The sequence below is a fragment of the Eschrichtius robustus genome, chromosome 2 (assembly GCF_028021215.1).
Source record: "Eschrichtius robustus isolate mEscRob2 chromosome 2, mEscRob2.pri, whole genome shotgun sequence".
Taxonomy (NCBI): domain Eukaryota; kingdom Metazoa; phylum Chordata; class Mammalia; order Artiodactyla; family Eschrichtiidae; genus Eschrichtius; species Eschrichtius robustus.
The window spans coordinates 129,896,291-129,923,910 of NC_090825.1; the positions used below are offsets into that span (position 1 = coordinate 129,896,291).

Here is a 27,620-nt window from a genome sequence, read left to right on the forward strand (position 1 = left end):
GGAGCACTGCAAGTAACACCACTCAACCTCTCCAGGTCAATATATGCTGCTGACCTGGGTCCGAAATAAGTTTCCATTCTTCACCTGCCACAATCCTACTTGTTGTGTAAATCCCAGATTCAGTGACACTTCTTCCTGGAAGACTTCTCAAACACTATACAATTGGGTTAGTTATTCCCTTCTTCATGACCCCTCATCATAATACTGCTCACCACACATTCTAATCATTTGTGTCTCCCACCTACTAGTCTTCAAGTTCTTCCAGGATAATATTTTATCCTTCCAGGGCCAGTACAGTGCCTGACATACAGTGTGTCATTTCATAAATATTTACGGAATAAATTAATTTTAGGTAGAAAGTGCCACATACGGATCCAACTAATATATAGCAGAATTCAAAGGAAGGAGTATATTTGGGGGCGTTAGCTGAAGCTCCAAGACAAAGAACTGCTGAAAAGTTGGGTAAGATGCTCACTCAGTGCTACACTGCGCATGTGTGGACGTAATGGCCTCGGGGGATGAGCGGTGTACAACGTGATCCCGGAAATGTCAACATGGCGGAGGGGTCCTACATGTACCTGCTCGCAGACAGGGAACTCTTGCTGAGGGCGCGACTGTCACTGGTGCTCAGTACTGCCCCTGCCCTATACTCAGGGCTGCAAGGGCCAAGACCAGGAGAAACTCAAGGCGGAAGTCTACCATGGTGGTGAAGCTGAGACCACAGCTGCATATACACTTAATCTTATCAAAATGAGCGCAAGTAAAGCAATCTGAAGGATTCAAGACCACAAAACTTACTGACTGAAATACACTGTATTGTGCATACCAAGAATAAAAGTGTTTGAAGAAAGACCCATTCTGCTAAATCATGATGGAATCAAGAAGAACAACGGCCCTAGAAGACAGCCTTTTACTTGGAATTACCTAAAATTGAACTTCATGTCCTCTTGAATGGATCCATTAGTTCCAAAGCCGTGAAGAAATTAAGAGCCAAGAAGCCAGGTCTTAAAATGCATGATCAGATGACTATGATTAACAAGAGAAAGAAAAGAACTTTAGAAGAAAGTTTCCAGATGTTTCAAATTATTCATCAGTTTACTACTAGCCCTGAAGATATTTTCATGGCCACAAAAGATGTTATTAAAGAATTCACAGATGATGGTGTCAAGGGCCTGATACTAAGGAGCACACCCAGAAGAGAAAATGCTACAAGGAATGACTAAAAAGACTTATGTGGAACCTGTACTTGAGAGTATAAAACAGTCTGAAAAAGAAAATGCAGACATTGACGTTAGGTATTTGATAGCAATCAACAGAAGAGGTGGCCCTTCAGTAGCCAAGGAGACTGTTACGCTTGCTGAAGAGTTCTTCCTTTCTACTGAGGATGCAGTTCTTGGACTAGACCTTGGTGGAGACCCTACCGTAGGACAAGCAAGACTTCTTAGAACCTCTTTTAGAAGCTGAGAAAGCAAATCTGAAGTTGCCATTACATCTTATAGAGATTCCAAAGCCAAAATAAATAAATAAATAAAATCAAAGAAAATAAAGAAACCTAAGTACCCCTGGATCTGCATCCTGATAGAATCGGGCATGAGACTTTTCTCAGATCCCCTGAGGGAGGATCCCTGGATCCGGTGGGCTTTGTGAGACACCACCAGGTGCCACTGGGTAAGGCTTCAGGTCCTGCAGACAACCCTCTGTTCCTTCTTTCCCCACCCCCAAGGTTGCAATCCATATGGAGGGAAGTACTGTTCTAAAAATATAAATATCATTTGGAAAAAAATGTTCTAAAGTTGGATTGGGGGGCAATGTGGTCATTAAGACTCCTGTCTGGACGTTTGGACTGTGTGAACCCAGGAAAGTTATTCTCTCTGAGCCCCAATTTTCTCATCTATACCATTGAGATGACAAAAATTAGACTGCTGGGAAGTCAAAATGAAGTAATACATTAGGAACTCAGCTGAGTGCTCTGTTCTTCGTAAGTATTCAACTGTTTGTCACGGCCACGGCTGCTGCTACTGCTGCTACTTGTCTTCCAGTATTATTATTAGGCAAAGTTGGCAGAGTAAGGCATTTTATGCAGACGTGCACTTCTGAGGAAAAGTACAGAGATGTGAAGAAACATCCTGCCCTAGTGTATAAAGACAATTCATGGCATTGGCAAAAAAGGCTACAGATAGTTCATGCTGAGAGAGAGATTCCTCTGAACCAAGGTATAAAATGCTCAGAAAATTAGAGAGCTGGTGAAACCATGCTCCATTCCTGTTTTTAAGAGCTAAATGTCAAAATGAAGAGTCCAGTGTATGCGCCTGAATCCAATGTGTGTGTCTTTTCCACTAAACATATAGGCGAAGCTCTGTACAGTGGCTGCCATTTTGTTCCCAGGAAATGATTCCCTGGGAATGTGGGCTTGCTGTCTCTTATTCTTTCTGGAGAAGAGTGGGGTGTCATTAGACATCTTTTTGTCTAGAAGTATGATACCAGTTTGGGCTCTCTGTCTAGCCATCTAGTCTTTTCCTAAGGTTGCCCCAGTAGAAATGTGAAAAGATGTGATTTGGTCCTTGTGGCTGGGATTAGGGAGAGCGGGTGTGCTGGTATAGGCGATCCCTTAATTGGTCCCTTGCCACTGATCTTCATTGAAATACCTACTTTCAGTCCACAAGACCTTACAGAAGTAGCCAACTAAAGTATACTCCAGAGTAGTTCATTCATCTCATCTCGTACTACAGTAGGTCTCCATGGCCCACTAAAACTGCTTATCCTTCCCTTTACATCTATTATTTGAGTTTACCCTCCCTTCTGTCTTCTTCCCCTTAAGTCCTTGTGATGCTCCGAGACCACCCTAAATGGCTGGCAGCACTACCGACCTACCTACCGCTCTCTTCCCCCCACCCCAAAAACCCTCACATGCACCCTATGTTTTTGGTCACTGTGATTTTTTTTTCAAACTGCTCCTTCAACTTAAATGCCCACATCCTATTATGATTATCAAAAGAGTCTGGGCTTATGTGCAGGTTGGATGTAGTAATAACTGGGGGATAACATAGGATTATTTGATTTCTTGTGTATTGGTTTTTTTTCCCAGAGATGACCTGTTTGGTTTGAAATTTGGCTTAATTGTGTCGCTTTGGCAAGAGCAGAAGGGGATGGACGTGAGGCTAGGATGCAGGGTTTGCTAGATGGAATCAAGAGTATAAACTTTCTAGTTAAGCATATTATAACCTGTGGGGGTAGTTTGCATTTTAACCTACGTACATCCGCATTTAACCAGCTTTCAGACTTTAAGCAACCTTAAAATTTTGGAAAACTTCTGGTATACAGATGCAGATGAAAGAACTACCATTATTCTTACACCCTGCAGGGAAATGCATGTTGATTGTAAAATTGCATAAATGTCAGTTGAGTGATTTAACAGCCTTGGTCATTGAGCTTGTTAACAACAGATGTCAGATAAGAAAAACAGCAGGTGAGGGTAGATTGGAGGAGCGGGTACTGGCTGCTGACAGGGAGGAGTGACAGCTGACACAACGGGAAGGTCCAGTAGAGACTACAGTCTCACCAGGTATAAAGCTGTCTGGGAACCAAGACAAACAAAAACAAATAAAACACTCTACGACCTTAGGAGTCCTTACAGGAGTTATCATATACACCAGTGGTCACAATTATTAATCAACAACCAGTTACCATATGTCTACTCTATGTACCAGGTTCCATTCCAGGAAATTCAGAATACAAAAAATTATAAAAAATAGAACTTCGCTCTGAAAATATTTACCATCTGCAACACTACCACATCGGCCAAGCTGAAGCTGTGTATATTAAGCTCTTTTTACAAATGTTGGGACATGCGTAGAACCTATTAGGAGGTTTTTCTCTTGAAAATAACGTAAAATTATTTAGCTACTTATAAGTTTGTTTACTGCTTTCTCAAAGATGCCATTTCCTGACAATGCTAATAATGGAGGAGTTTCAGAATAATGACCTCACAACGTTCATGCAGCTGTCTCTCTGTGCAGACTTAGATAACACACAGCCATGGCCTCACTCACTCAGGCCAGGGGCAGGTTTTAATAGCTTGGTAGGACTATGGTCAGAAATCCAGTTTGGTATAAAGTGTTTTCTCTCTTTACTGTTAACTTATTTAATGAAAGGAAATATCTCATTAAAGATGCATATTTTCCCCAAGATTCCATGAGGACGGGGCCGTGGTACCTACAGGTCATTAGACAAAATGAGAATGGAGTCTTGAGATAGATCAGGAACCCCCAAACTCATCCTTGTACTTCAGTCATTGGAATGCTTTGGTTATTGTATTCCATCATGCCAGTCATTTAGAGTTGAGGAGTCTAAAGACCTCACTGACTTCTAAAGAGTGATTTAGGGCATTTTCCCTGGGGAAAGAGCTCCTCTGTAAAGGAACTTCAAGAAGTCCAAGAAGGTGGGCTCTGTGTCTGCTGAGAGACAGGAGAGGTAATCAGGCAGCGGCGTAGCTCGTGGTACTGGGGAGTAAGATGATTTGCTGCCCACATCCTATGGAAGGTATGGGTGAGAGTAAGCGTAATGGCACCCTTATGATAGCACCAGGACCAGTCATTTATTTAAAATGGAGAATGGAATGTGTCTTTTCATCCCACTGTCCACCAAATTTTTTTTAGGAAAAAAATGAGGGTAGGAGGAAATTAAGAGTAGGAAAATGTTATACAACTGCTAGGTCTTTCGAGCATCTTAAAATCTGTGGCAGGTCAGGAAAAACATGGTGAGAATGCTGAATGGAGAGTCAAGAAACCAGGAAAAACATGGTGAGAATGCAGAATTTGGAGTCAGGAAACATAAGTTCAAGTGTAGTTTCTGCGGCTGACACCCTTACTGTGCGATTGAGGACAACATTCCCCCACCCCAGAGCAACCACTCCTTGCCTGTCATATAAGGGAGTTAGATAAAGCCTCTATAGGTCCTTCCATTCCTGGCATTCTAGGGTTTAGTAATAAGCTAAAACAAGGATCTTGTTTTTTAATGTATTATAAGACACAAGGAAATGTATACAATGAAGTGACCTATAAATTCTGCTGAACTTTAAATGTGAATTAGATGCAAATACAGAACGAAAAATCAGGGTGAAAATCATTACCCTCTGTAGATTAGGAAGTATAATGTGGTTCCTTTGCAGTGGGAAGAATGAATCTTGCACAAGCTGAAATAAGCACTGAAAAATGTTGGAATAACTAGACACTATGGTAGTCTGGGCTTTCTTCCCCTTTGCTGAGACTTTTCCTTTTCTATTTTTGCACCCATGCTTAGATGGGGGACAAATATCCTTGAGATTCTACATGGGACAATGGTGCAAGCACATAGAGGAATGTCAGGTCACCTGAGCATAGTCATAAGTAATGACATCATATATAGGTTTGTATGATCCAGAGGACCTGAGAGTATACAGCCTCTGGTCAACCTGAGGTAGTATCTACCTGTCCTGAGAGATAGGAAAATTTATCCAATTGTTACACTTGAACTTGAGCTGAAAAGACAACCTGGGAGACGGGAATTCATGCTTACTGGGTGCCACAACGTGTGTTAGCACTTGACATATTTTCTTTCATTTAATCCTTAGACTAAAAGCACCCTATCAGAAAAGAGTTTTTAAACATTATTTGATTTTCTGATTCCTATTTGTAAAATGGGGAAATGAAATCTTGGAGAGGCTACGTAGGTCTTAACAGCCAGTAAACAGTATAAGCTGAGATGGAAAGGTTCCCTGATTCCAAAGCCTGTCCTCTTCCACAATACCTCATCGCCTCTGGAAGTCCTAGTTTCCACTCTAGTTCTGCCTTTATTTGACTGTGGTACCTGAAAAATAATCACTCAGGTTCTTGAATCTCAGTTTGCTCATCTGTTAAAAATCACACAAACAACCAGCCAACCAACCAAAACAGTGACCACTTGGCCTCTCTTCTTTTTCTATGGTTTGTGGACGGATATGTCAGGGCTACAGTGAATTCACTGGGAACGGTGCCTCTCACAGTCATGAAACATGGTGGTCCTCAACTTTAAGAGGGCTTTGTACAACCTGAAACTATATGTAAATTGTGTCATATATTTATACATCTGTATTGTTTTAGAAAAGAGTCCAAAGCCTTCCTGAGGTTCTCCATGGAATCTGTATCACCAAATGCCTAAGAAACTTCCGATTAGTAGATCTCCTTGCGGTACCTTCGAGCTCAAAACATCTGTAACAAACTGAAATCAGCTAAGGTTTGGTACATGAAGGGAGTTCAAAGGCAGAACTTACACTTGCACCACAGACTATGCAGTGTCAGGGAAACAGACGTGGCAAAGAGTCGAGGATTCGGGATCCTGGTTTACTCTGCCTTGTCATTCAAAGAGATGCTAATTCCTGCCTATCTCTCTGCTTGTAAACAGTTATTATAAAACCAAATGTGATAATATGGATGAGAGCACTCTGGAAAAACATAAAGTATCCTGCAAAAGTATGATATTAACTGTGAGATATTAAAGTATCAAGTCGCTTCACTAGTTGTCTGTCAACTGAGAAAGAGGGAAAATTGCAAACTCCATCAGCAAAATTTAGAACCTCTGCTTTTTCATCCTTCAGCAAGGTCCTACAGCTGATACTTATGTGTAAATTTCCTTGACTTTAATGAGAATCAGTTGCAAATACAGCTTGCAGGATTCAGATGGAGATCATCACCAATCTGGAAGCTGATATATAGAACTTAAGGTTTCTTCTCTAGGCAAGATATTCTTTTTTTAATCTCCTTTATTCCATCAGTCAGTGATTCTTAAAGAATGGTCCAGAACCAGCAGCGTGAGCATTATTCAAGAACATGTTAGAAATGCAAATTTTCAAGCCCCACCCCAGACCTATTGAATCAGAAATTCTGGGGGTGGGCAGTGCAGTCTGCATTTTAATGAGCTCTCCAGGGAATTCTGATACACTACATGCTCAAGTTTGAGAACCACTGCCGTAAGTGATTATCCCAGGACAGACCTCCTGGGCTCATATGTTGGTTATGGGTACTCGAAAGAGAATAACAGGGTTCCAGTAACCTGGAAGAGTACCTAGTATAGTTCTGTAAAGGGCTAGTATAGGCAAGTTTGGGCTGGGGGACACCAGGGTTAGCAAACATGATAGGTGTAGCCCGAAACATGCTCAAATAGGCCTCTTGTGTATAAGGCCCCATGTTAGGTTTTACAGAGCTGAGAAAGAAGAATATGGCCCTGTTTCAAGGAATGCAACTCTTGGAAGATTCAGAAAGTATAGATACCCTTGGTACCCTTGCAGCCAAAGAGTGATAGCAATCCAAAATTAAACCATACATGTCTAAAAGTTAGCTCTGTGGTAAGCTTTCTTCTCTGAGCCTCGAAGTTATAGAACACAACAATAAATATGAAAACAACTAATGCTTATAAAGCATTTATCATATCCCTAGCCCTGTTTTAAGTGACTTTTATGTGTTAGTGGTGTTGCCTGTTTTTAGCTGTTTACTGTACCAAGGCCTATGCTGGGCTCTGAAAATACAACTGTTGAGAGTCTAACTGCCCTCAGGGAGCTCACACGCCAATGGGGAAAATCAGAAGAAATGAGCCCATTACTGTTCCAGAGAGATGGAGTATGAAGTGCAAGTTCAGGGTGTCTTCAGAGGCCTAGGTGAGGCAGCTACACTCAGTCTTATGCAAACAGAGGTTTCTCAGAGGAGGAAATGCCTAAATTTAGGCTTCCAAAGGATGAGAGGAATTGGTCATTTTAAAGCGGAGAAAACTGAGATTTAGGGCACTTGGACAACTGTACTCCAGGTCACACAACCTGTGAGTAAGTGGTGTGTTGGGATTTGAATTCAGGTCAGTCCAATTCCAAAGCCCTTGCTTTTAACCATTAAGGTTAGGCTGGAAAATAGGTTTTATCAAGCCTGTCAATCCTGATAAACTGATAAGGGCTTCCAGGAATGCTGACGATGAGGACTCTGAGGGCTCAACTGGAAAGAATGCCATGATCAATTAGTGATGTCTGCCTTGGGTACAGAAGAGGGGAGTGTATGTGTCATGCATTTGCTGACCCTGCACTGCAGAGTACTGCCTCTAGGACTTAGCACAAAGAGGGACAGACCTGCAAAGCTATTTCTAATTCATGGAAGACTACCTCTGACCTCAAGGAACTTATAGCTCTATGGCATCAGTGGGGGCCTATTATATATTACCAGGAGGTAGTCAGTGACAGCTCAGGATGTTATGAGCTGATGGAGCATTCAGGGAGAAAGGGAATAAAGTTTTCTTTATTTTTTTTTAATTAAAAAAAATATTTTTAATTTTTTGGCCACACTGTGCAGTATGCGGGATCTTAGTTCCCCAACCAGGGACTGACCCCGCACCGCCTGCAGTGAACGTGCAGAGTCTTAACCACTGGACCGCCAGGGAAGTCCCTAAAGTTTTCTTTAAAAAGTGAAGATGCTCATTAAGTATAACTGTGAAAAACAAACAACAATAAAGAAAAATCTTATGAATCTACTAAGCTTCACAATTTGTAGGCCAATTCACTTTTCGATTTTTACTTCTGTTATTTCCGTCAACGTGGAAGATGTTAATATGATAGAAAATGGTACTGTTCACAAGTAATGTGTCAAGTTGGTTCTATCATGCCCGGGGGAAACTTAAATTTACAAATGCCACCCAAAAATATGCATTCAACATACCTAATGGCTCATCTGTGGAGTAGTTTGGAAGTTGCTATCAGTCAGAGGGATTGAGAGGGCGGCTCTTTAAGGCAAAGATGGTAATAAGTCAGTGCCAGTTTTCTTCACCCATGGTTTACGGTATCAGGAGGGTGGTAGGTGAGCTCTTTGAAGGGTAATCAAATATTGTTTTCACAGTATATTTGTTAAACCACTGTATGCATTGAAACAACAACAACAGCAACACCACAAGAACAACCGGTCCTAATAATCAGAAGGAATCTGATGGGTGCCATCAAGTCAGCCCGTAGTGGGAAATGACTGCTGGATGAATTTCCTTTGCAAAAAGTCTTTCTCAATTCTCCCTATACTAGCTTCATACTGAACTGTTATAAACACTTTTTATCCTTGACATTAACCATTTTTTAAGTGACGCATGCATTAGACATAGAGATCAAAAGGAGCAGATGACCTCCCGCAAAGTCCCAAGGTCAGAGCTGTCTGCCCTCTGGACATTACTCCCCAGGAAGGCTGTGTTGTGAACACTCACCTCTCATTAACCATGACTTGCAAACCAACGTGGCACATCATTTTCAGAGGCTCACTTGGTGGTTATGGGCAGCCTTGGGTTTCATCACCTGAACCACTGGGGTGTAAACCTCAGCAGTCCCCCACCCCAGGGCTATGCCTGCTTATAGAGCTCCCCTAAACCTCCACCCACAGCCATCAGAAACCAGCTTCTCACTGGTCCTCCTCCCCGCCTCGCCCAGCATTTATGTCAGAGATGATGGGGGAGCTTATCACTTATCACCTTAAGACTTAATTACCTCATCTTACTTTGGAAGACAAGATTTGACAGTACCAGGAATCAAAACACTTTCCTGCTGACCAGTGCAGAATTCTCTCTGATTCATTTTACATTTTAAACATTATCTGAAACCTCAACAAGGGGAAAAAACATGACAGTAGTCTGTGGAGAAGAGGCTCTGGGGCTCAGGCTGAGAAGGACTTTAACTTTCTCGTCCCTATCAGATTAGATAATCACCTGGAGAACTGAAAGAAATGGCCTCAATGTACAGGGACTGTGTATCTTTGTATCTTAGCATCTTCTAGGTACAAATCCCAACACAAAGAAGGCGCCCTGGAGCCCAAGGTTGACGATCTCCAGTTAAGATTACATGTTTTAAAAGAGGAAGAGAACCATTTAAAGGTTAACACTGAGTACACTGAACTCTGAAGGTTCTCCTTTGCCGGGCTCCTGATACATTCGTGCAGCAGAGAAATACCAAGTCAGTTCAGAGAAACTGCCTTATTGCCTGTGCACTTTATTCACATCCTTCACCCCCAGTAGGCTTCTGAATACGTGTCCCTAATACATCCCTCCTCTTTGAGCAGTTCTGCTGCCGAAGCTTAGCTGCGCGCTGTCACTTGTCCCATCCCTCTCTCTTTAATTCAGGTACATGGCTATTTTCTCCTCCATTCCATGGAGAGAGACACAGCCCAGTGCTTTGGGTGGAGCCCAGGGCTGCGGGTAGCAACAAAATCTGGTTTCTATACCTACTTCTGCCACTAATATGTTATGTGACTTTGGACAAGTATTTTTCCCCTCTCAGCAACCCAGTTATCTGGCATTGGCAGGATTGGCTCATCTCTAAGGAGCCTTTCCAGCCCTAACATTCTAGGTCTTCAAGGGAACTGGAATTCTGGGTTCGACTGAATTCAGTGTAACCAGCATTTGCCAACTTCTTCCTCTTTGGCATCAAGCATCACACCAGGCACTACAGGGGATGTTCTTATATGGGAGCTCTCTCTCTCTGAACCACAGCGCTCACAGGCGAGGGGAGAGTAGGACGAGAAAAACAAGTTTACAGTTCTCTCCAGTGCACAGCAGAACATACTGTGTGCTATGAGCAAAGTACAAATGATTGCAGGGTCTAAAAGAGGCAGAAATTGCATCTATTTACGAAAAGTCAGAATCACACTCCACGGCATTTCAGATGAGCCTTGGCAGGGAGGGAATTCAGACAGGACACAGCTTAGTTTCTATAGCAACATATACTGAGCAGGTCTTTTGTGCCAGGCACTGCTAAGCACTTTGCACATAATAACCAATTTATTCCTGTCAGTCTTTTGAGATTGAGACCAGGATTATTCCCATTCTGCGTATGAAGAAACTAAGGCAGAGATTACGTAACAGACCGCAAAGAAAGGGGCAAGTGCCAGGATTCAAACCCAGGCAGGCGACCTGGTGCCCAAGTCCAGTATCAGTCTGGTGGCTCTACTGACCCTGACATATGGAAAGCCACTGACCCTGGAGACTGGAGAATGAAGGAGATCTGACTGCAGAGATGAGTTTTATGGCCCTGGGCAAGTCCTTTCATGCCTCTGATCTCCAGTTTCTTATCTGTGAAATAGCAGTGCTAAGTACTGACCTCATTGGGTGGTTATGACGATTCAGCAACATGGTGGATATAAAAATACTGTTTAAATGATACAAAGTCCTATATACTCTTAAATAATAGAAGAAAGCAGAAGGAGCAGTGTGAAGAAAAGTCTGGAGGTGGTAAAGTGCAAGGTATATTTAGGCACATGTTTACAGTAAAGTGTTTGTCCAGTGGGTTCCATGAGCAAGTGCTACCTGATGGGTCGGGGCTGGGGTCTCTTCCCCAGAGTTGCACCTTGGGTGGTTTCCACCCAATGCCTTCACTTCTTCTTATCTCTACCGGCTATGCTAGGCCTTGACCATGCTCCCTTAATGTGGAGAAAGACAAATCTAGCCTATTTTCCTCATGTTTTGTACTCCTGAAGCTCACCCCAGGATGCCAGTGCAATTCTCATCGCATTTGAGTTCAATCGCAGCATTTGAATGCAAGGAATAGGCCCTTAACCCTCAGGACTAATATATATATTAGCACATTAGTTTCAGCAGAATTAGCTTATGTAGGAGTGATGGAGTTAGAATGGAGTAGAAGCTCATCTGCATAAAGAAATAGACTCATCTCAGGAATGTCTGTGTAGCAAGATGTGTTACTGTCATCTTCTCAATACCGGGCAAAGCAGCATCTTCAGATGGTGCCCAGGTTATCCCAGGTGGGAAAGATGAAGGGGGTACACAATGGCTAAATCTAAGAAAAGGGCAGTAGTTCAAGGGATACTCAGTGGGAAATACACTGGACTGGGGTCAGAGGGCTTGAGTTTGAGCCCCAGTATGACTGTTTTATGGCTGATTGACCCTGGAAATGTCAGTTCTCCTCTCTGAGCTTCCGTTTTCTGAAACATGGCACAATTAATAAAGATGCTCTTTCAAGCACCTTCGATTCTGAAAGCCTAAAAACGTGCAAGTTATTTTTAAGCAGAAACTTAACTACAGCTGTTCTTAGGCTCCCAACTAGACGCTACATGTTGAGTAGGAGATTTTGCATCTCCTACTAACGGCAGAGGTCAAATTTTCAGCTGCATGTTGCTCTTATCTCTCTTAGCGACCAGATGATGCTGTTTACAAAACACCACCAACAACAATGCGACAATAGCAACTGTAGCAACAGACACAGTGGTAGCCAGGAACTGTGCTAGGAACACAATTTCAATGCATTTAACTCTCAGAGCAGCCCCACTGGGTGGGCATTGTTATTATTTCTATAATACAGATGAGGAAGCAAAGGTTTCAGAGGTACTAATTAACCTGCCCAAGAGATGGAGTGGAGAACTGAATCCAGTCTGTCCATCGTCAAACCCTGTGCTCTTAGCCATCTAGATGTCCAGCCGGGAGTGAATATAAGTGTATGGACCTAAGTGTCCCAGGTGGCCCTTGAAGCCGCCCTCCTTTGAAAAATGATCTCTAAAGATTTTTTCACAGGGATCGGAGCCTTTCTTCCTCAGGAAGAAGGAAATCACTAACTCCAGAGTAAGAGAACAGAACAAGCGATCCTTTCCCTAAAGTGAACTCTGATGAAACTTACGTGGACACGTCTCCACTGGAGGAGAGAGGGCCAGAGGAACAAGAGTGGCACGAGAAAAAGCAATCGCCCACCTTTTCAGTGATCTGAGAGATACTCCACACAGGAGTCCCTGACCTCTGCCTGGCATTGCTCAGTGACCCTAACCGTGGGCACAAGGAAAAGTACACCAGAGCTGGGGAGGGTTCACAGTCGATAGATTAGACAGAATGAAGAAACCAGCTGCGTGGACCAGCCTCACCTAGAAAGCATCTGTTTCCAAAGCTCTATTAAGTGCGGGGCACACAGAAACGTTCCTAAGACACAGCTCCCGTGCTCATTGTATAAAACGGGAGACAAATCCAGGCTCGGCTAGCATTAATGCTAGACGCTAAGTGCCATAATGAAAATCTAAACAACTTGCTTTGGGTGTAGAGTGGAGGGAGGATCAGACACAATTAACTCCAACACGAAACAGAAAGTGTTAAGTACGCTAATGGAAGTACAAGCTAAGAGCTCCGGGAGCTCAGAGAGGGATGGATTGATTCTGACTGGGGTTCTCCCAGAAGCAGTGGTGTTTAAGTGGGATCTTGAAGGAGTGAAATGAGTGGGAAAGGGCCGCAATGAAATTCCCTTCATCACGGGGGAGTCAGTAAAAAGAGGAAGTCGGTATGTCTATGTTTGCTTTTCTGAAGACAGAACGGCTATAAGCATCGGAGTTGAAGTTCAGAATGACCTGATTTTGACTTCCAGATCTGCCGTGCCTGTGTGACCTTGAACCTTGGTATCTTCATCTGTAAAAGGAGGTACTAGTATCTTTTTTGTGGGGAATAAAGAAATTAATTAAGACAAATGTTTAGTAATGCAAGTGTTTAGCAAATACTCAATGAATGATAGCTTTTACTCTCGCTATGATTCCTAATGCACTGAACATTATCTAGCTCACCTGGGCAACATCTGAGGCTAACCAGCCACTGCTGGATATTCAGACAACTTCCAGAATTAACTAAATGCACCTACATATGCCTTTGCATTTGCCTTCACCCTGTTTGCATTTTCCCTCTCCCCAGACCCTTGCAGAGCCAGCACCTTTGCCTATTGCTGAATCACAGTTTTGCTTTTTTGGTTTTGTGTTTTGGTGTTCTTGTCCATACAATGGACCAAATTATTGAGGTTTGTTTTCTCACTTCTTCTTCATGCAGTAAGGTTCTACATCGGAGGGTACACACTTTGAGGTGCATTCAGATCCAGCAGTGAATGCACAAAAGCCATTATCAGAGTCAGCTTCTCAGACAAAGTCCTGTCTGGTCCACAGCCCAGCTTTGCTCTGTCTCCTGTTCATCACCCTGCTGTGAGAATCATCAGAGGATGTTGGAACCACAGGAAACTAGAGCCAAATCTTCTGTTTTACCAGTGAGGACCACAAGGGCCAGAGACAGGAAGACACTTGTCAAGTTTCTGCAGAGAGGCAGGCAGGGGTGGGTCTGTGCATTCGACCCCAAGAGCGGGAACTCACATGCCTGTGCACCCTGGATGGCTTCCCCTGACCTCTGTGCCTTTGCTCTGTAGACCTGAGCTCTGATGGGGTCAAAGATGCAGTTCCTTCCCTCCCTTCACCTCCCTCGCCCTCCCTCCTGGCTTTGGGTAAAGCTGGAAGGGGCAGCCCTCCTGAGGTCCGTGTTGTACCCACAGTTCCTGCTCCCACAAGCGTCCTCAGATGCCTCTTACACGCCATGTACTGACACGGGGCCTTAGAAGCTCAGAGCCCGGTTGACAGGCAGAGAGGTGAGAAGACTGAAAACACTTTAAACTGCGTCGACATTAAAGAAGTGAGAAAAAGGCAGGTGGGAAACGTTTGTGATGACCGACATCATAGAGAGGTGATAAAAATGAGGAGACCTTAAGGCTTGCCTTCTCCTGCTCCCCTGAGACCAAGGAGATAACTGATTTTAATTTCACATGACAGGTCCAGCTGTTTGGTGGTGGTAACCAGGTTGAGGAGGATTCCACAGCTGCACCTGGGCTCCACGGGCAGGAAGGCTCGGAGTCACCATCTGCCCTGGTCTCCCTCTTGAGAAGGATTTGCCCTTTCCTCTGAATATACAGAACATGCTGTACTTCTACTGTAGAATTTAGTTGAATTTCTCATGTCCCGTTTTTATTCATGGTTCAGGAGTCTGTCTTTCTCATCACATTAGAACATCCCTCTTAAAGGCAGGGGTCTTGATTTCTGTTTTCCCCATACTGTATCGCATATGATGTACTGGGTCAATACGTTAATTATTCAGTGAACGTTATGATTAGATACACTGCAAGGTACTTTAGCTTAATAGTAAGACCTCACCTTGTGGGATCAGACATACATAGGTGTGAATTCTAGCTCTGCCTTTATCAGTTCTGTGACTTCCACCTATCTGTGCCTCAGTCCTTCTTTCATAAAATAATAATAATAATACTAGTAATAAAAGTGTGTACTCTCTCGGACTGTTACAGAAATTTAGAATGGTTAATTACTTTAAAATGTGTAGTCTAGTTCCTAGCATTAAAGGGCTCGGTATACATGAGCAGCTATTAGTAACATCAGAAATCACCATCATCATTTGTTGACACTGTTCTTATGCTGGTACCCGGAATCCCCAAATCCTCAATCAGTCCCTGTCTTTCCTTAGATACGAGAGGGAGAGAGGCAAAGGAATAAACTGAAGGGAAAAAAAAAAAGAAAGAAACCCAATGTTTCTCACTCCGCGGCTGTTGCACTGAGCCACGCTGTGGGCTCCTGAGCGCTGAAGGGCCCACGAAATCTTCGTTCCTGAGGCTCCCCCCTAACCTTGGCTCTGTGGATCCCAGCACCATGGAAACCAGAAAAGACCAAGCCAAGGCAATGAGGGCGTGGGGGCAGAAGTTTTGCCCAATTTCTCAAATAAGGCAGGCCCAAACTTTCCACTCAAATCTTCAGGGTGGAAGAGGTCCGTCCTACCCATGCTCAAAGCTGCCCCCGGGTTGCCTAGCACGCCGAAGAAACAAATCCAGCAGCTCTGGCACTGGATCCAGAAACAAATCCAGCAGCCTCGCCACCTCCTTACTTGTTTTGGGGGGAGGCACTGAGGAAAGGGATCATCCTAAACCCAAAAAAAAACCCAGGGGGGTGTTAGGTACTGGCATGGCTGTAGTGGTGGGTGGTGTGTAGGTATGAGGGAGGTCACTAACATAATGCTCTAAAGTGTGTGTAGAGGGTATGGAGAAAAGCAGAAGCTGAAACACAGAAACGGTTACTGGATGTGGTTACCAGTAACAGAATGTGGATCTGAAAATGACCATGCTGGCATAGTCCACGCCAATCCTCTCACAGTTGAGGAGACAAAATTCTTCACCTAAGAAGCGAAATAGTCCCCCCACTTGTTTATTCATTTACTTGGCATTGATTGTACCTCTGAATGCCAAGGACTATGTTGTGTACTGGGTAGGCAAGCTGAGGAAAAGGGAAAGAGGCCCTGCCCTCACAAACATACAGCCTAAAAGAGGGATAGATAATCAACAAGCCAACCATCTATCAGATGCAGCGAAGTCTCTCGTAACCAACTTCCATTCAACCATCTCTTTGGATTGACTTGCATTCTCCATTATCTCTGTAAACCCCACACCTTCTGGCGAGTAGCCTCTTCTCTGATCAGCCCATATATTTCTGCTCACATCAGCTTTGTTGGAGGTGGGCTAGGAATCCATTCCATTTGTTTCCAAACCTATTTATACTTCTGTGTTTTACTCATATTTTTGCAGTGTAACCAGAAATTATGTAAACTGGTGAAATACGAATGCAAAAAAAAAAAGTTGTTTTACTTCTTTTTATAAAACTAAGTTAAACACTTTGAAAGGCTCAAAGATGAATCCCTAAAAACATGGTAATGCTAGGTGTAGGCAAGGCAACTATTAAAGATCGGGTGCAAAACACAAAAAAATTCTGCACTTACATTTATTTTATGTCAAGTTCCCACTACAACAAAAGCTTGATAAATACATGTGCACTTAGGTGTTTTGAGCTAAAAGAAAATACCTGCGATGAATCACTTTTATGATTTTTTGTTTTAACCATATTTTTCAAATAGTTTAATCACAGCCCCTGACTGCATCAGATAAAAGGGTTTTTACTGCAATTGCAACTCGAGTAAAGTGCTGTGAAGGAAACAAACTGAATGTGGTGACAGAGCACAGAGGATGACCTGCTTAGGGTGGTCCTTGAAAGATGGGAAGAAGCCAACCAAGCAGAAGTGGGAGAGAAGAGTTCGAGGTAGAGGGCACAGCATGGGGAGTGGGGGAGCTTGGTGTGTTGGAGGAGCTGCAGCAGTGGATGGGGAGACGGAGAGGATGAATGAAACTGTCCAGGTCAGCAGGCTTCAGACAAGGCAGACCTTCACAGGTCATGCAAGGGAGTATAAACATTACTGAAAGCACGATGAGGACCCTCTGGGAGCTCAAGGGGGCTATGACAGGACCCCATTTCCATTTTTAAAAGAACATTGTGGCTGCTATGTGAAGAGTGGGGATGAGGGTGAGAAAAGGGAAGAGGGCAAGGTGGAAGCAGGGATAAAGGAAAGTGATAAACGAAGCGATAAAACGCAGTAAGTATAGCCGTGCCTTGGTATCCGAGGAGGATTGGTTCCAAGACCCTCCTCAGATACCGAAATCCATGGATGCTCAAGTCCCTTGTGTAAAAAGGCACAGTATTTGTATATAACCTACGCGCAGCCTCCCGTATACTTTCAATCACGTCTAGATGACTTATAATACCTAATACAACGCAAATGGTGTGAAATAGTTATAAGTACAATGTAAGTGCTATGTAAAGAGTTGTCGGCATGCAACAAATTCAAATTTTGCTTTTTGGGGGCTTCCCTGGTGGCGCAGTGGTTGAGAATCTGCCTGCCAATGCAGGGGACACGGGTTCGAGCCCTGGTCTGGGAAGATCCCACATGCCGCGGAGCACCTAGGCCCGTGAGCCACAATTACTGAGCCTGCGCGTCTGGAGCCTGTGCTCCGCAACAAGAGAGGCCGCGATAGTGAGGCCCGCGCACCGCGATGAAGAGTGGCCCCCACTTGCCGCAACTAGAGAAAGCCCTCGCACAGAAATGAAGACCCAACACATCCAAAAATAAATAAATAAATACAATTTTTAAAAAAACAAAAACAAAAAAAAAATTTTTGCTTTTTGGAGCTTTCTGGATTTTTTTTCCAAATATTTTCAATCCACGGTTGGTTGGTCTATGGTTGTGGAACCCACAAGTACGGAGAGCTGACTCTATGCGTGGTGAGGACTGACACACCACTAAGCCAGGGGGAGGGGGAGTGGGCAGTGGAAGTAAGTAGATACATTTGTGGCATGTTTAGAAGGACTTATATCCATGTTTTCTCTCGTCAGTCAATCAGCGTGACAAAACTTACAGCTAATTTTTGAAAGGCCTTTGTGATCTGATGGGGGAAAAAAACCCAGAAGTCAAGCAAGTTGGTTTTCTTTCTCTAGTTTGATAGTTGTTGGCTGTGTTACTCAGAGCAAGCCTCTTAACCCTTGGGAGCTCATCTGGATAAAGTGAATAATAATATCCTGTCCAGTCCATGTCATATTTGAGTTGTGCAATTTGAATAAGATGATGGCTGACATGTGTACACTTTATAGTGAATGTAGGTCTTGGGTAATCTCACAGAGAGTAAGGCAGGTATTACTGCCCTCACTTCACAGGTAAGAAAACCAAAATGTATTCAACAAACAAGTTACGGAGCATCTACTATATCAAGACCAGGGCTAGGCTGTGCGACTTTAAAAATAAACCCAGCTCTGCCCTACAGAAGTTCACAGTCTGATGAAAAAGACAGCCATGAAACTGTGAAATTATAGAATATCAAGATAAGTATAATACTAAGAAAGAAAGCACAGTAGAAACTCAGAGGAGAAAGTAATTAATTTTTTCTGGAAGGGTTGGAAGGCTTCCCGCTGGAGTCAGCATGTGATTGGGGTCTTGAAGGATGTGTAGAAGTTTTTCAGGGGCTGAGAGGCATTTGTGAGGAATGCGTGCAGAGGCAGAGAGACCTAGAAGGAGATGGTTTGCTGCACACAGCAGTGTGGTCGTAGTCTCCAGTGTTTGGTGGACTGTTAAGGAATGAACCTGGGGGTGGACTGGGGCCAGTGAGGCTCTCCCACATGGAGCTCTGTGGGTGCATTATGCCCAAGCAAAAAAAATAGTACAGTAGCTTCATGCTTATGCTTTCTTCAAATGCTCTCAGCAGTTCTGCATTGTATCTGTGCCTGTGCCTTTTCCTCTCTCCTTCCTCACTTACTCTTTTCCCCAGAATTAGTTTGAATCTCAGCCTTTCCCCTCCTACACACACTCCTGGATCTTAACTGAGCGGGGACATACAAAGAGAACACCTCTGGACAGTAAGAAATGCTTCTATTCTCAGAATTTCTTGTAGCATTCAAGGAGCCTGGACTGTTTCTTAGCAGGAGCCATTTCATCCCATGTTTTGAGAAACCTTGAAAAGTGATTCAGATTTTGGTACAAAGGGAACTAAATACCGGGGAGTTGGTTGCGGGGGAGGTGTCTCTGCAGAGAAGGCAGTTGGGCTTTTGCTAAAGAGTCTCAATTGGAAGTTGTCTAGGAGACCTGAGTTCCAGTCCCTGGGCTGGACAGCGTGCTTCCAGGCCTCAACTCTCCCATCTGGAAAATGATAAATAAGGAAACGTGTATTTTTAGAGGTGGAAGAGCGTTAGAGCTAATTGAATCTCACTTTTCTTTTTTCTACAAATGAGGAAATGAACTCCAAAGGGGAGAAATAACTTGCTTAAGGTCATATGTAGAACTAGCAGCTTGTTTAGTCATTCACTCATCCATTCCATCCAAGCAAATGTCTTGGTGCCTCTCCTGTGTCAGGTACCTTGTTAGAGGTTAGGACTAGAGCAGGAGATTAAATAGTCATGATCTCTGCCATACTGGGGGAAATGAAATTACACCAATGAACAAAACATTAAAGGGGATAACTAAAGACAGAGATAAGCTATGATGGAAATAAACACGGTACTGCTATAGAGAATAAAAGGGCAAGAGTATAGAGAAAGCCTCTCTGAAGAAAGAACACTAAAGCGGAGGCCTAAAGAATAAGGAGTCAGCCACTTGAAGAGGGTTGGAAGAGCTTTCCAGGGGAGAACAGCATGTGCAAAAGCCCCAGGGCAAAAACGTTTGGACTGTCCTGAAAGGTAAAAGAAAGACCAGTGTGAAGCAGAGGCAGAAGGGGCGTGGCCTGGGAGCAGATGTGGTATAGGAGAGGTAGGAAGGGCTTAAAATTTGCAGCCTTAAAATTCAAAGTGCCCTTATTAGTAAATTCTTGATTGACCTTCACATCCCTGTTAGGACGGAAAGGCAAGTACACGTTCATAATAAGACGCTACCGGTTGAGCATTTGTTTAAAATTCGCTATTCTCAGTGTGCTTTTCTGAGACCTGGATTAGAAGAGCAGGAAAAGAAAAGAAAAAAAAAAAAAAAAAAAAAAACAGGTTGAGCTTTTCTTCTGTATCCACCTCTCACTTGGTTAGGTTTCACCTCGAGAAATCAGCCAAGGGCAGGGGTCATGAGTGAATTCAGATATCAGATGGGGTAGAGTTTGGTTTCTGGTGGTGTCGTGTGGTTTTGAGAGCCGGACTCTTGTTTCTGTAGCTTTATTTCACCCTTCAGTTCTGTCCTTTCACCTCCTCAGTGAATAAATACACCCTCACTGGAAAAATGAATTTCACTGATATAGGGCACCCTCAGGCAGTCATCTGCAGATTTCCATGCAACTTTGCCTTGACGGACAGGTGCTAATAAAGTTCACAGTGTGCAGTGTACTGTAGGCTTGCCACTTGGCTTAGGAAAACCTATTTATATGCATGATTTTCATAGGAAAAGAATAGCAAATGAGAAACAAAATATTTTTTCCCACTCACCCAGGGAACGGAATCAAGATTGTCAAAGGACGAGTCTGGCTTCATTTCCTGAATGACTTACCTGGTGTTCCTTGCAGGGATAGTTCATACATGAACCAGCAGAAGATGCTGTGTGATGGGGCGGTAGGTGGCACAGGCTGGAGACCGGGCCAGAGGCAGAGGCAGAGGCAGATATGAGGCTGGTCTCTCCCATAACCGTCTTCCCTTTGGCTAGTGTCCTTGCTTTTATCTATTCTGCTCTAGTTGGTTACTGTGCCAGGTCTCAAAGGCTGCACAGTGGCAGAGCTAGGTAGATGTAGTCCCCACCTGGACTTTTCAGTGAACCCCACCTCCTACCCACAAATGAGACTGAGGAAGCACCCACCCCAGCCCTGGTCGGCAGCCTTAACCTCTACCCCAGAACCCAACCCTAGAATGAGCCCTGATCTCAGCCTCAAATCCAAGTTCCAACTTTGTCCAGCCCCTTCCCCTAGCCTTAGACCGAGCCCCTGACCCAGCACTCCTGACTAAGCCCCTACACGTGCCTGAGCCTTGGCCTTAAAGGGTGCAGCCACAATGCCGTGCATCCCCTGGTACATATTCACTTTTTATATAAGCTTCTGAAAGCACCTGTCCTCTCAAAGCTCGGGGCCCCCTTGCCATCTCATCAGAGACGCCTTTAGCCATGAGGCAGTGTTACAGCCTCCTCTAGCCCAAAGCCAGCCAGTGCACAGGAGAGGAGCCTGGAGCTCAGACCCGCCCCACCTACTTGGTGTATGACTGTCCTTGTGTCAACACTTCAGCTGGAGTCAGTCTGTGAGCTTCAAAACCAGTAGGGCTTTGAAGCAGCAAGCAGCAGCCTCAGTCATATCGGGATGTCAGTGATTGACTTTGACTCTCTCATGGTTCCTTTCCCCTGCCCTCCCCTCAGTGTGAATAACCAAAGCCACTGCAGAAGAATCACAAGACATGGAAAGAAGGACATGGGCTCACACCCATGTCCATCATCCCCCAGCTATAGGATCCCTGGTTCCTCATCTGTATGTGGGCTCAAGGGTCATCAGTCATGCCCTAGCCACCTTACTGGGTATTCACAAGAGAAAATGGATGTGAGAGATTTAAAAATCATATAATACACTATGAGCAATTATTACCTCTCTCAAAATGTCAGCATTTCATCTCTCTTGCCATCCAGTAGCAGAATCGCATAGAGCAGGAGTTGGCCACAGGCCAAATCCAGCACAATGCCTGTTTTTGTAAATAAAGTTTTACATGGTAAATAAAGTTTCACACTCATTTATTTAGACATTGTCTTTGGCTGCTTTTGTGCTACAAAAACAGCACAGAGCAGTTGCAGCAGAGACTGCAGGGCCCTCAAAGCCTAAGATACTTACTACTTGTTCCTTTACAGAAAAAGCTGCTGACACCTGGCATAGAGGATCAGAGCAATGGCTCTCAAGTTGGAATTCCTGTGTTTGGACGCTGAACCTTCTACTTTGTGGCTATGTGACCTTGGGCAAGTTAATTGGCCTCAGTTTTTTCTCCATAAAATGGGGATAATAACTGTCTCCCTACTCTATACTACTAAAATAGTAGTAAGTGAGCAATTCATGGAAAGCACATAGCGTAATCCTAGGCACACAGTAAGTGCTCAGTGTTGGCTGATATTATCATCAAGGGAATGAAAGCTCCGGTTTGTGATGACAGACTTTCAGGGGACAGAGTTAGCGTGGTTCAAGGCACAGGCCAGGGAGGAGGACAGACCTGGATTCATATGCCAGCTCTGCCACTTATCACATGAATGACTTGTGAGAGATTAATTAATCGCCCTGAACTTTAGCTTCCTCATGCATGAAATAGGAAAAACAAATATAGGATTGTTGTGAGGAGTAAATGGTAGTGCTTAGAACAGGCTTTGGCCTATGGTAAACACTCAATAGGTGACGGAACTATAATAATAAATAAGATGAAGAATAGTATTTTTCCCAAGGAGGCGCAGTCACCCAGAACAGATAGGTAGTGAGAGGTCTGCAGTATGCTGACGTCTCCAGGAGGCTCTACCTGTGGCTAGTGACACCCTTGACATCAGGTTTTGCATATTCCAAGCACATGTAAATTCTGTAGACTTCAAAGTAGAGTTGGGCAGACAGCTGCCTCTTTGGAGGCTTTTCCCTAGGCTAATAGGCCCTCAAGATCTGGTACCTTTTAGCACTAACAATCTATGACCCTTTGATGGTTCTTGGGTTAAGAGATACATCAAGGAGGACAGCACACACGTGTGTGTGTGTGTGTGTGTGTGTGTGTGTGTGATTATATGAACTATCTCTGAAAGATCCTCTTCCTGTAATACTACATGGTTGCATAGTTTGCTATGCAGGGTGAAAATGCCCTCGTTCTGAATCCTTTAGACATCCTAAGGATTGAATTATGTAATGGGACGTAAACCTTCTTGCCAGGGAGCACTGGCTAAGGAGACTGGGTGTTGTGCGTGGAATACATTAAGGTTGCCCGGGTTCTGGACGCCAGCCTAGGAGCACAGCTCTCATTCTCTACTGGCTTAAGATGCAGGGAGTGACAAGAGTTCAGTGGGCTGAAGCAGGGGGAATTTGGACAAGGGGCAGGGGATAATGCATACCCCCCCAAGCTCATGGTTGTGAGACGGTCAGCTAAATTTAGAAGACTGTGAAACAAGTAATATCACCAAGCATTTATGTTGATTCCCTGCCCAGCTCTATATAGGATACATCGCATTGTACATACCAAGAAAAACCAGAGTTGAAAGGCCTCTGCCTTCAAGGGAGCTTACACCTCAATTGTGGATGAAAGATATAAATACACAAAACGTCATTTAATAATATAAAGGAAAAATAATGAGTCCACCCAATGCAAGAAATGCCATGGAAGCAAGATTAGGTCAATTGTCAAGAATAGTATCCATTGATTAATATAGGTGAATGATCTGCATTCATTCATTCTTCATTCTCTCATTTACCAGGAATACTCTGTAGTCATTGTGTGTTGCCCTCTAGGGACTGTAAAGAATAAAATAAGCTTTATGAAGGCAGAGGCATCGTCTATCTTATTCACCACTCTGTTCCACAGTGTCTAACCCATAGGAGACAGGCAACAGCAAGTGAATTAGAAGTAACTCCTTACCTAACCTTGGTGTTCAGATGCATGTGACATTTACAGAGCTCCTTTATGGTCTTAGACTTTGACTTATATTATAAAATACTAGAAAATAGAAATTTAGTAGATATCTGTTGGTTTGATATGCCTGACATCCATCTTCTCTCTGTCCACAATGTACTCATTTTCCTTCGGCTGACATCTTAGTAAGATTACTTCCTTAGTAACCTTAGGAAGATAATTAGCTAGTTTCCCTGCCTTCCCTTGACCAAGGGATGACTCCTAACCTGAAAAAGGCCAGTCTCGAGCTGTGTGGAGCAGTGATCACAAATGGCTGGAGCAACGGTGACACTCTGAAGATACCGTCCATGAAATTCTCACATCCAGATTCCCCGAGCTCCTGCAATTTCTGTCTCTCTAAGGTCCAGCCTTTGAGCTGGGGGGTCCCCCCTATCCTTTCTTCTTTTGTCTTCAGTTAGCATGCATTAATTTCTGTTCCCAGTCAAAGAACTCACACTAATAAAACGTGAGGCCTTGATAAAAATTTGTAAGAGGCATAAATTTCTAAGGACATTTAAGAGAGCGATGGAGACCTTTAGATTACAGTTAGAAATGGGGAGGCATGAGAGCTTCACAGAAGAGGTGGCATGTGAGCTGAACTTTCAAAGAATGGAAAGAATTTGGAGAGGAAAAAGGCAGAAGTCAGGAAGGCTGTGCAGGCTGGAACAAGAGCGTGGGCAAAGGCCCAGAACCTAAAGCAAGCCAAGAAGCATCCAAGAACAGCAGCATCTACACTAGAACCTGATGAACTCACTGGTCCATTTTGGCAGCCCCATTACACTTGAGTCAAAAGCTGTTCCCTTTCCCATTTTCCATTCAGTCATAACCACCTTCGCCTCTACTGTGTCTCCTCCATTGCCTTGAGCTATAGGATGTTAGAGCTGAAAGGTCTGGTAAGATCAGCTAGTACTGACCATCTCAGACCAAGGTGATGTTCTAGGACTCTGCAGGTACCCAAGCCACACATGAAGTACCATACACCTTAGGGGAGCGTTAAGTTTACTCTGAGAGTTATATGATCTGTTTTTCTTCACCTTCATTTCTACTGCTTTTCTCCTTTGTCCTACACTATGTCTACCCTGGCTTTCTATTTCTTAGACTCCTCAATCTTTTCCTGAACCTTATTAAGAGACTTTGTACTTTCTGTTCCTTCTGCCTCAAGCTGTTTCCCTGGCCCTTTGTCTGGCCAGCTCCTTTTTATGGTTCATTTTCTCAGCTTAAATGTTAGTGCCACAGAGAGGGTCTCCCTCACCGTCTTATCTAAAGTAGCCCCTCCAGTCACTCTCACATCATCCCATGTTATTGTCTTCGTAACACAGTATCCCAAATAATCTTGCTGATTTGTATATCATCTCTCTCCCCTCTCTAGATCCTAAGCTCCATGACGGCAGGTTTTCAGTGTTGTATCCCACTGGCACCACTGCTGTCTAACATACACCATGTGCACAGTAAACATTTGTTGGAAGGGTGGATGAGTAGACAGATAGAAGAAAGAGAAATTCCCTGTCTATAGAACTAGAAATCTCCAATGAGTATAGGCGTTTTATTGGAGGTATTTAACACACACACACACACACACACACACGAGAAACACTGATTTAGTGTAAACCTCATTGTCCAGATGGGGAAAATGCAGCCCAGAGAGAAAAAGGGGCTTGTTCATGGTCCCAGATTTGCTTCTTTGCGTTTACTTTTCCAGAACCATGTCAGGCACCTGAAGAGTTTTCCAGCAGAACCTACAATCTCTCAGTCTGTTTGTCCTTCCGCTGTCCCTGGTTTCATATGTCAGCCCACAAGGTGAGTCTAATTCCAGGACCACTGAGCTCAGCCTTGATCTTAGCCTCATATAACGTGTCACATCTCAGTGGCTTTCAGTGCCTGGTAATTAACACTCATATTTCATAATAAACGCACGAATCTGAGCAGGGGAGGATGTCTCCTCTTCCGCATCTCCCTCTGCTGCCCTGTCCCAACTGAGCTCCAAGGCCAGGGTGAAGAGAAGCCCTATGAAGCTGAGATGAATCCAAAGCCAAAGGAAATACAACATGGACACGAGACTCAGGGGCTTAACTTCTCTAGTCCTGGCAAGGCCCTTGGCAATCTGGTCGCCCCCTCCCCCCCAACTCTGTGCCACAGTCCCCACCCTAGTTGTACTGGCTTTTCTGGAGTTTCTCTAAGGTTCCTTCCTCTCTCTTACCTCATCGCCTTTGGATAAACTGGTCCCTCTACCTGGATATTGACACAGGTGCTTAGCACAGTGCGTGCCTGTAGTAAGTGCTCAGTAAACACTGGCTATAATGGTAGTTATGACCACTTATTCAATGTTTAATCCCCTTATTACTCTCTCAAGATAACCTTTCTTTCCCTTAATTTAAAACTTACTGGACTTCCCTGGTGGCGCAGTGGTTAAGAATCCGCCTGCCAATGCAGGGGACATGGGTTTGAGCCCTGGTCCGGGAAGATCCCACATGACACAGAGCAACTAAGCCCATGTGCCACAACTACTGAGCCTGCACTCTAGAGCCCGCGAGCCACAGGTACTGAAGCCCAGGCACCCAGAGCCCATGCTCCACAACAAGAGAAGCCACCGCAATGAGAAGCCTGCGCACCACAACAAAGAGTAGCCCCCGCTCGCCACAACCAGAGAAAGCCCGTGCGCAGCAACGAAGACCCAACGCAGCCAAAAATAAATAAATAAATAAATAAATAATAAAACTTAGAACTCTTGCCTAAGCTCTGAGAAGGCAGAAGACACACCTGTCTTGTGTCATCCCTGCATCCCAGTTTTCTGGCAATATTAGTTTCTGGTGCTCAAAAAATATTTGTTGGTTTAACAAATGAACAATAAGGTTTTATCTAGTAAATGACAGAGAAGCCCTGGACATGTCTCAGAACCCTAAATAATTGTTGTTTAGAGGAGATGGGAACAATTTATATCTATTATGGTAATTCACTACATGTCACTACCAGATCTTGGATGCAAGAGAGTGTAAGGGGATGGAGGGGCACTCTTATTGCCCTCTGAGTGACAGAAATAAAGCACAGTTGATGTCACAAGGTTAGAGTCAGAGCAAGAATGTCATTCCCACCTGTAAGGATAGAATTATTGGAGAAGCAGGATGAGTGTCTAAAAGTCCCCCCACCTACACACACACACTTTCCATCTCCCTCCCCCAGAATGAAGCCATCCTGTCACCTCATTATCCACTATTTACCACATTTCCAGGGACTGCAGCCAGGAGCCAAGGAGGAATGTCGGTGTGAGAGGCCTTAAATGAAGTGACAATAAAAAAGAAGTTGCTAATACCAGGAGTTCCCTCCCTGGGCGAGAGCTGTCAGGGCGAGTGCCCAGGGCTGGGAGATTTATTGATATTAAGTGGATGGTGCCTTAACCAGGAGTGCTTATCAAAGAGGTCTGAGCAAAGCGATGATGGAATTGGACAGCCCGCACCTTGCAGAGCGTGGGTTTTCCTGCCCTTGCCGGTGCCTGCCCTCCTGCCTCCCCAAGAGGGAATTCCTGGCCTCGTTTTTTACTCGCTCTGATCGTTGGACGCATTCCGCTACAGAATCTCTTAGAGGCAGGGACCTCGGAATCTGACACTCCGGCAGGGTTCCCTGAATGTGCGATGGCTTTCCTCTCTGCCAGGTCTTTGCTGCCGCTCTCCCTTCTACCTGAAATACTCCTTATGCGCAAGCAACTGCACCACACTCCCCATACTCCCTCTCCTGCCTGATCCCCAGTTATCTTTCACTGTCAAAGCTGGCACTTCCTCTTGGAAGCCTTCTCTGAGGTCCCCAAAGGCTGGGGTTAGGTGTCTCTGCCTGAACCCCGACCTCATCCCTGCCACAGCACTTATAGGGAAG

General features: G+C 44.2%; 1 protein-coding gene and 1 pseudogene across 4 annotated transcripts in view; both read left to right on the top strand.

Annotated features, from left to right (window-relative positions):
* The window catches only part of GRIA1 (glutamate ionotropic receptor AMPA type subunit 1), a 300,571-nt gene that overhangs the window by 126,864 nt on the left and 146,087 nt on the right, over positions 1-27,620 (top strand). The gene's annotated exons all lie outside the window — the stretch shown is intronic.
* LOC137755377 (adenosine deaminase-like protein) lies at positions 555-27,490 on the top strand (annotated as a pseudogene).